A 9,905-nucleotide genomic window follows, 5' to 3' on the forward strand; every position below is an offset into this window, starting at 1 on the left:
AACTTCGAAGTGTGTGTCGTCTCCTTCACTCTTCTCCAAATTGATTTTCAGCCATTTTTCAATTTTTTAAACAAACTTTTGAGGGATCTTATGGAGGACTGAGTTCAAATTTAGGGTTTTTTTTTTGTTCTCTTGAGCTTACAGGAGTCTGAGTGAGAGAAGAGAGAGGGGAGACAGAGTGCGCATTAGTTTTTAGGGGAAGGATTATGGGGTATAGTTTTTGGGGGAATGTAGGGTTAGAGGAGAGGAGGAGAAGAGAAGAAGAGAAAAAATGAGCAGTTACGGGAGAGGAGGAGGAGAAAGACACAGAGAAGAAGAAGAAGAAGAAGAAGAAGAAAAGGAGAAGGGGGTATTTTCGGAACTTTTTGGGTTACTTTTTGGAAGAGAGTGAAAAAGTGCTACATCACAATTTCTTGAGTCTTTTGGGGTTAAAACACATGGGAAAATTTTCAAGGGGTTGGGACACAAGAGCTTTCTTTTTTTGGGGCATTGACACATTTTTCCCATAATGTTATCCAACTAAATAATAGAAAATTAGGAGACTTCATTATTCAAAAGTAAAGAGCATTACTAATTTAGTAATGTTAATTAGGACAACAATATTTCAATTAAATTTCCTCCACATTCTATGTCATGCATGCATCCTGTAGAAAAAAGCTGGTGCCTTAAACGTTCACTAAAAATATTTCAATGTTAGTACATCTCTCTGTGCTCTTGCGAATCACCAAGCGAGATTGCAATTGTTACTTTCTTTGACCGAAAAGAGATTTTTTTTAAAATAAGGCTTTGTTTGACATTAGTCTCTTTAGTATTTGGAAATTAGTCTCTCAAAATCATTAAAATTACTATTACTTTACCTAGTTCTTATATCTTATGATATTGCTTTTGTCAGAGGGAAAATAATTTAAGGTTAAGTTGTAGAAAATCCATGAATTTCAAAATTTAAAAAACCTTTAACTTTAGGGGTTATCATAAAAGTCCTTTTAACTTTAACTTTTTATCAGAAAACTCTCTTAATAGCGCTGACTATAAGTTTCACATGAGATGGGTAAAATCACATATGAGTATATTTTTACCAGTAAAAATTGTGGTTCACATTTTTAGAGGGGGTTTCCTAAAACAATCTTAAAAGTGAATTGGAGTTTCTTATAATCCCTAAATATAATAGCAATGTTTTGATATTTTGAAAAGTTATAAGGGTTATATGATTGTCCTAAGTTAAGGGAGTTTTTTGATATTTTTGAAGGAATCTTTCTCGTTATGTGATAATCATCGCAAACAAGAATATTACAGTTTCATTGTCTTCCTCTGCCTTGGCCTTTTCCTGTTTTATCTTCCCTTCCCTCTCTAATAAACTCCCAAACACAGTGCAAGAGGAGCAGAATGTGATGGAGATGAAGACAAGGATGGAGTTGACAAGGAAGGGAAGATAACCGCCAAGCAAGATTGGCATTGTAATGCATGAACAACAAGGTCTCAAAATTGTATGTTTTGATTCTCCCTCAAAAGCTTGTTTTTTTCGCTCTGCAAATTTACTTTAAAATTTTCTATTTAACTTGTTACTAAGTTTGTAGAAAAAAAAATACCAAATTGATATATTTTATTTACTCTTAGTGACAATTTGATATATATATTTTTTTTTCCGGCAACATATTAGTATATTATTTTTTCTCTGACGACAAACGAGCCTCAAATTTGGCCGGACCCAAGCTTCCGGCAAAATTTCTCACGTGATGCCTTACGTGGTGCGTACGTGGTTGCCAGCATGACTTTCAGCGTCATAAATCAGCTCCAATCCTAAACCTTAACCCCTCAATCTCCTTCCTCCTCCTCCTCCACCTCTCACTCTCCTCCCTCCTTCGCTCCTCTCACCTCTCTGACTCCTCTCAGACCTTCAACCTCTTCAAATCCTCCCTTGACTCTCGACCTGCCCCTCCCTCTACATCCTCCTTATCTCCGCCTTCGTTAAACACAACTAACACCAACAAGCTCTATAATGGTACCACGTCATGATCCAAGATCAGATTGTAGATAATAAAAATTGTATTTATCCCTGCACAACAACTTGAAACAAGCAAAAGAGCTCAATAGTCCATCTGAGTGAAGTCAAGCCAACCTAGGCGAAGTTAGACCCACCTGAAACTCAATTTTGTCTGAATGCTTGACTTCACAAAACAGACAAAAAACGTTGATATCTCTCAAACCAGAGGGAATTTGGAAAAACAGATGGTGGAAAACCATATTTTAGTTGGTTTGGTCTGCCCCGCCTCGTCGATATAGTCGATTTTTATATATAATTCGTCTAATTCTGACTTACAGTTTGAAAGTTATGACATGTTCTTCGTAGTATATTCTGGAGCTCGCCTGAAGAGCAAGCGTGCCTGCAAAGGAGTTTAGCTCACCTGAAGAGCAAGCTCGCCTGAAGGCTTGAAGCTTTAAGCTAGCCTGAATGAGGCTGGCTCACCTACACAGCCTCGCCTACCAAGCTCGCTTGAAGGCTAAGCTCGCCTGACAGCTATAAGCTCGCCTGCATAAGCCTGTTAGCCCTTATGTTGTGATGATGTTTTACAACCACCATTATCGGTACTAATGACTTATTGAGTGCAAATGTAGTAAATTCTTTTATCAAGCTCGTTAGTGCCATTAATGGAGGATGGATGGAATATATGCTACAACGATGATATCCAAAGGAGGTGGAGGCATAATGATGAAGCAATGTTATCTCAAGAACAACAAATTCATATAGAAGCTTCATCAAAATTAAAGCTATATCAAGACTCAAGAACTTTATTCTATGTGAGGATATTAGCTAGTTTGTTATTTTCTCTCTAGTGCTAGAATGTAGGCAAAGAGTTACTGATTTTACTTGAAGCTATTGGGAATCACACACACATTTTTTCGGTCGGTCGACCGACGTAGTTTTTCGGTCGACCGAACGTTTACTTCGGGCGACCGAATTTCTCTTCGGTCAGCCGCGTTTTTTTTAAACGGTCATTTGCCTAGTAAACTGCGCTTACACTTAACTGTGTTTGGCACAGTCTGAGATAAGGGTCTGTAAAGGAGATTATTATCCTATTTGGGAAGATTGGGTTTTGTTTTAAATTGATTTAATCTCTTCTATAAAAACCTCAGTCTTCTTCTTCCTCCTTAGCCCTAACGTTTGCAAAAACCAGAGAGTCTGCTGTTTCTGAGAAAAATTTTCAAAGTCTGGTTTCTGTGTTTTCTCTCTGTTTTTAAGTGTGATTCACTTCCCAGCTTCAGTACTTTTTCTCTTTGCTATAGGGGCTGTGTAAAGAGAGAGTCTTGCATCTTTTCTTCTGCTATGTGAGTGAGATCTTGTGTAGATCAACTGTGAGGGTGTGTGATCTGTTGAGATCAAACTGTGTAGTGAGAGAGATCGTGTGGGATCGCTGTGTAGACGAAGTTTCGGCTTCCAAATCGGGTGTGTAGTAGATTTCTCCTCGATAGTGGGGAGCGGGGACGTAGGCCAGAGGGCCGAACCTCGTTAACACATCGCGCGTCAAGGATAACGAACTCCTAACCCTATCTCTCTTACTTTAATTACTTTACTGTTTTGTGGTTTGCTTGTGTTTGTTTTTTTATTGCATATTAGAGCCTCTTGACCCTAATCACCCCCCCTCTAGGGTCCAACAAAGCCAAGCTCGCCTGACAATTTGAAGCTCGCCTAAAGACCAAGCTCACCTGCATGATCCAGGCTTGCCTAAAGACCAAGCTCACCTGACAGCTTGAAGCTCACCTACATGAGCCAAGCTCGCCTAACAAGTGCAAGATCGCCTGCATGACGCCTGCACGCTTGGAACTCACCGGCATGCTTGAAGCTCGACTGCACAAGGCAAGCTCGCCCGCAAGCTTGCCAAGCCCACCTACTTGAGGCATGGGAGAGGTCACTTCCTACGATCTAAGTGAATGGCTATGATTCTCCTCACGACCATACCCAATATGGGAATGATCACTTCCCACTATTTAAGGGATTTATCATGATTCTCCTCATGGCCATACCCAGTATGGGATGGTCACTTCCTATAATTTAATGGAGTGGTTACACCCTCCTTCCTCTCTATAAAAGGCCATGAGCAGCCATAGAGAAAGGATCTTAGGACCTGACCTCTTTGAGGGCGAATTTGAGAGATCCCAAGTCCATCTTGGACTTGAGATCCGTCTTGTTCCTGGCACGCCATTGGTGGAGTCTTGTTCTTTAGAGATCAGACTTCTTGTCATTCAAAAAGACCGAATTCATGGCATCTTTGGTCCACAAGCACAAGCACTCGGTTGGCCTCGGTTGATCGAACTCATCCAATCAAGATTCTACTGCGTACTGAAGCTTGCCCACAACCTCGTTTGGATCGTCCAAGGGAAACAAACTCAACACAAGCATTCGAAGGAGACGTCCTATCATTACCAAAGAACCCACGTTAAACAAGAAGAGCATTCTCTTTACTTCTGTTGTAATTATTGGTCCTTAGTTTGTAATAAGTCATTCTTATTAATACAAACGATCCCTTTCCGGGAGTCAATTTTTACGCCAAACATAGATCAAGCCCGATTTGTACACTTTTAACATCTTGATCAGTAGCTCGAATCATTTTCGGTGGTGGCTTGCAAGATTTTGATCAATGGGCTTTTTAGAGAAGGGAGAGCTTTAGAAATGTGTGAGATTTTGATGGGTTTCTTAGCGAAAAGAGAGGTGCGTGACGGGTTAAACTGTTTCATGTTAGTCAGAGCTTTATGCAACTATAAGAATGAGGATAGAGCCGTTGTGACTTGTAGCTCATTAATGGAGAGCTTGAGGAAATGTGGAAAGATAGATGAAGCTATTGGGTTTATGGAGAGAGTGATGTGTTAGGTCTCATGTTTATGAGTTTACTATCTAATCTAGTTTTGATGATTAATAAATAATTCCTAACAATATTTATTGAATATTTATATTTGATTGTTAGGTATTCTACACAAGAATCCTCCGATGGAGGTTGGATGGGCTTGTGCCTACATGATCATGTCCATTGGAGGATGAAAGAAAATTAGAGTGAAGCTGTCGCAATTCAAGTCAAATACGAAATCGTGCTTCATCCCCTACCAAGCTGAGAATCATTCAACATCAAGCTCAAATGAAGACTTTTAGCTTGAGTATATTATTTCTAGTTTAGTTGTGTACTTTACGTGTTAATACTCAAAGCTCAACTTTTTTACATATACACCTTTTCATTTTATAGCCTTCAACTTTATTCATATAAATATGAAACAAACAGTTATATGTATATACATACATACTCGTTGTTGGGTCCTTTTGTTTGCTTTCACTCGTTTCTTATTTATCATCTTTGTTTTGGAGAATATTGTGTTTAAGGATTATAGACTTGACAATATTGGTATATATCTTTTATAAAGTCTATTAATCCATTTAAAAGAAGTTTGAAACTTGTTTGAAATCATTTTGTCAAAACCATGTGTTTTTGAGATTTTGTATTTTGACCGATTTTGCAAAATAATGAATTTTCACAATTGGGAAGTGCAATTTGAAAAATTCTTTTTGTAACATGTTTATTTTCATGTTTATAAAAATTTTCCAGAGTTATACATTTTTTTGGAATTTATTTGATATTTTTAAATGGTGTTTAAAAATCAAATTTCTACAATTTAGTTTCTGGAAATCCTATATGCTAGTTTTCGGTCGACCGAACAAGCCTGCCGGTCGATCAACCAGAATCAGTTTTTTCAGCTTTGTTTCTTAGGGTTCCTCAGTCGACCGACAACTTTTTTTCGGTCGACCGATGGACACCCTTCGGTCGTGTAAGGACCATGAATTTTGATACTAGTTAAAATAATTTTTTTAATATTTTAAAATATTTAATTATGATTTTTAAAAGAGTATTTATATTTTTCTCAAATTTTTACAATTTTCTATGATTTAAAGTCTAAGTTTTATATTTATTTAAATGATTTTAATATTTATAAATTTATTTAATGCAGTAAAAATTTTTAGAATTTATCCGTTGTGTTACCGATACTATTACGTATCATTTTGAATAATAGGTAATATTATTATTATTATTATTACGTATATTTTCATATAATATGTTGTATTATTATTTCATATTATTTTGTACAATTTGTTGTAATATTTCTTATGTTGCATAGTATCCGTCGTATTAGTATAACTAGTACGTTTTATTATGTGGATAATTATTCTATAACTATTCAATTTTAAATATAAGTAATTATATTTTTTATTAATTATTCTTGTTTAATTGTATAGTTTCTTGTATTATTTCTATTGTTGTGTATTATCGGTTATATTACTACAACTGGTACATTTTAATGTGTAGATAATTTTCATATAATTATTTAATTTAATTTATAATTATTTTTATTTTTAGATTATTTTTTGAAAACCGACTATGCTATACTATATTATATCTATATATCTATATATATATATATATATAGTATATATAATATATATATATAATATATTATATATATCTATATATTATATATATAAATATATATATATAAATATATATATTAATATATAATATATAAGTAATGTTTAATTGTTTGCCTCTCTTCTTTGTTTCTTCACCGAAAACACCGCCAGATCCCAGATCCGCCGCCACCCTCTCTCTCTCCGTCTTCAACCTCTTCTCTCTCTCCTCAAAACCCATCACCGCCAACCATCTCCCTCCGCCGGCTGCCCACCATCAAGACCCGTTGACTCCAACAGGATCCGCGCGCCCCGTCACCCACGTCCACCCTCGCAGGCTGCGCGTCCCCTGAGCCTTTCTCCCCCCAGGCTCACGCCCCAGAGCCACCACCACCACCACATCTCCCCACTCTGCCTCCTGCCCAACCAGCTCGATCCGCTCGCCACGTCGCCCTTCTCCCTGCTCACGGGCCGAGCTCTCATCTCCTTCCTTCGACCCACCCCGCTTCGCAGGCCTTCTCCTCCTGCCAGCCGCAGCCTCGCGAGCCGTTGCTTCCCTCCTTGAACTCAAGCCACTGCGGGCTCTCGAATCACCAGCCTCAGCCTCCCCTACGCAGGGCCAGCCTCCTACTCACGATGTTCAAGAAAGCTCATGAACCCATAGGCCTCCGCCACTCTGCCCCGCATCGTCACCCAACACGATGCAGCCGTGCCCGTTGGGACAGCCCGTCCCCAAATGCCGCTGCCGTCTTTCTGACATCTCGTCGAAGTTCCTTCTGACGCCGCGCTCCACCGCGTCCGATCCGACCCTCACCGCCAACGTCGATTTGTTCGACGTACCCGAGGTAAGGTCTCTCTTGCTCGTTGTCTCGTTAACTAAATTTTTTATCTCTTATGAATTTCTTATGTATATGCATAGATTAGTTTGTGCTCATATGATATTAATTGTGTGATTGTTGATAATATTGCGGTGAATATATTATATGAAACGATGTTATAAAAGATGAATAAGTATATCAAGAAAAATAGTTTATGATTAATTTCGTGTTGTTTGAAAGGAAGAATATATTTATAGAGTATTTTTAGAATTATTTATAATGAGAAAAATATTTTAAAAGGAATTATTTCGAGAAAATAATTTATTTTGGATAAGGAGTATTTTTGAATAATTGTTATGATTAAAAGAATTTTATTTTGAGAAAAATAGTATTTTAGATTATTTTATAAAATATCATAGAAATTATTTATAAAATTAAAAAATATTACTGTTCATAAATAATAATAAAATATATTTTAAGAAGATTATTTTAAAAATTTTATAATGAGAGATGATTTTAAAGGAAATTATTCTTGGAATTAATAACCGAGATTTCGATTTTCGTGTGCAAAATATCTGTTAATGGTAGTTTCATCTTGCATTGTTAATAGTAGCTTTACTCTCGTATATTTCTTACATGTGATCACGACCCCTTTTCACATTTCATGACATTGACACTTAGCGTAATTGTATTTATTTTTCCCATGTTGAGAATCATGAGAAGTACATGACTATAGTGACCTGTATGACACAGTTAGGATCTAGAACATCGTGTGTAGTTAACCTGGAATTACGAGAATTGAGGTGAGAAGTCTTGGTCCATGTGAGCGGTTAGGATTGTTGATGTATATTCCGGGCTCACGCTGGTGAAGTTTGTGTAGTCACCGGGGTGGGTCTGAGGAGCTGTGATATGTGGTATTGTGTTTATTTTCCAGGCTCGCGCCGGTGAAGTTTGTGTAGTCACCGGGGGGGGTCTGAAGTCTTGGTCCATGTGAGCGGTTAGGATTGTTGATGTATATTCCGGGCTCACGCTGGTGAAGTTTGTGTAGTCACCGGGGTGGGTCTGAGGAGCTGTGATATGTGGTATTGTGTTTATTTTCCAGGCTCGCGCCGGTGAAGTTTGTATAGTCACTGGGGTGGGTCTGAGGGGCAGTGACATTGTGATTGTTGATTATTTTCAGGCTCGTACCAGTGAGGTTTGTGAACAACCAGTTATCCAACAATAGTAACGTTGATTCTGTGTGGGATGTGTACCAATGACCTATTATAGGATGGCTAGTTACGTGACTTGTTATTTAGACGATTATAGATTCTTGTGAGATACGGACCAGTTATATTTCCTTTCATACCTAGATTGGGATTAATATTTAATTATCTATAATTGAGACATATGGTATATACATGATGGTTCCCTTGTTTGGATTATTTCGCTCGACGTACTACATCTCTTGTTGTAGATTTTTAAGTATTAATCACATCTAGTTGTATGACATCATTACTTGGATGCTTATTCTGATCGCTAGCTACATGATCGACTTGTTACTTGATTGATTTTGTTGGATTTCCAGTTACACGTTTCTTTTGTTGTATCGTTTTTTGCATTTGGTTTTCGTTCGTTCTTTTCTTTTGTGGGATCTTGCCGTGTGCCATGTACGCTGACATATACATGTTTTCTCTGGTGTATGTCAGATTTAGGAGATGGACATCCTCAGTTCGGAATCATACAGGAGCCGGAGGATTCTCAGCAGGAGTGCCTTGCAGATGGAGCAGGAGAAGGAGTCGAAGCATATTCTTTGATGGTTCCAGTTTACTTTTATTGTTCTTTCCATTCTTGCTTGATCGATGTATTTCATATTTCTTCAGTTTTCAGTTGTTCAATTTTGTATAAGGGCATGTTGACCCTAATATTATGTCTTGGATGATATTCATTTGTGATATGTATAATTTTATTCTGTGTTGTTCATTATATTCTCGCTATAGTGATCAGGGACCTGTGCTTTTGTATTTATTTCTTGACGCTTAGCGTATTAGGTTAAGGAAAAATGTTTATTTTTATTTATTCTCCTTAATCTAATACGTCACGGGCTTGTTCATGTTTTGTTTCCAGGTATTTTGGGAAGCGAGACGTGATAGGTCGACCGACCAGTGTCATCCGGTCGACCGACCAGTGTCTTCCGGTCAATGTAGGCGTATAAAACTGCCTATAGGTCCCTTAACACAGCTCGACAACGCCGATTCGACGAACCGACCATCGGGCAACGTATGCAGACACGATTGTTAGTCCACAACGCCGAAGCCAAGCGATACACGATAAAGCGGATTAACGAGGCTACGAAGCTAATGAACCGCACGCAAACAACAGAATAAATCCACTCACGTGCGGAATCAAGCTAACGGGTTGAAGAGTCAACGAGTCATCCATCAAAGGGGAGACTCGGACGAATCACGATCGAATCAAGATCAGTTTTGGACTCGAACTCAGAAGTGGATTAACTGCCAAATCAGATCAACAAATCAAGTCCGGATAAATCAACCACAGAACCGGATCACGGACAAAACCGAAAACGATGGAAAACCACGCCTAGGGGGGGGGGCTCGGCCGAAACCGAGCCACCTCTAGGTGGCTCGGCCAAAGCCGAGCCACCT

This window comes from Asparagus officinalis, chromosome 1, assembly GCF_001876935.1.
Source record: "Asparagus officinalis chromosome 1, Aspof.V1, whole genome shotgun sequence".
Classification (NCBI taxonomy): Eukaryota; Viridiplantae; Streptophyta; class Magnoliopsida; order Asparagales; family Asparagaceae; genus Asparagus; species Asparagus officinalis.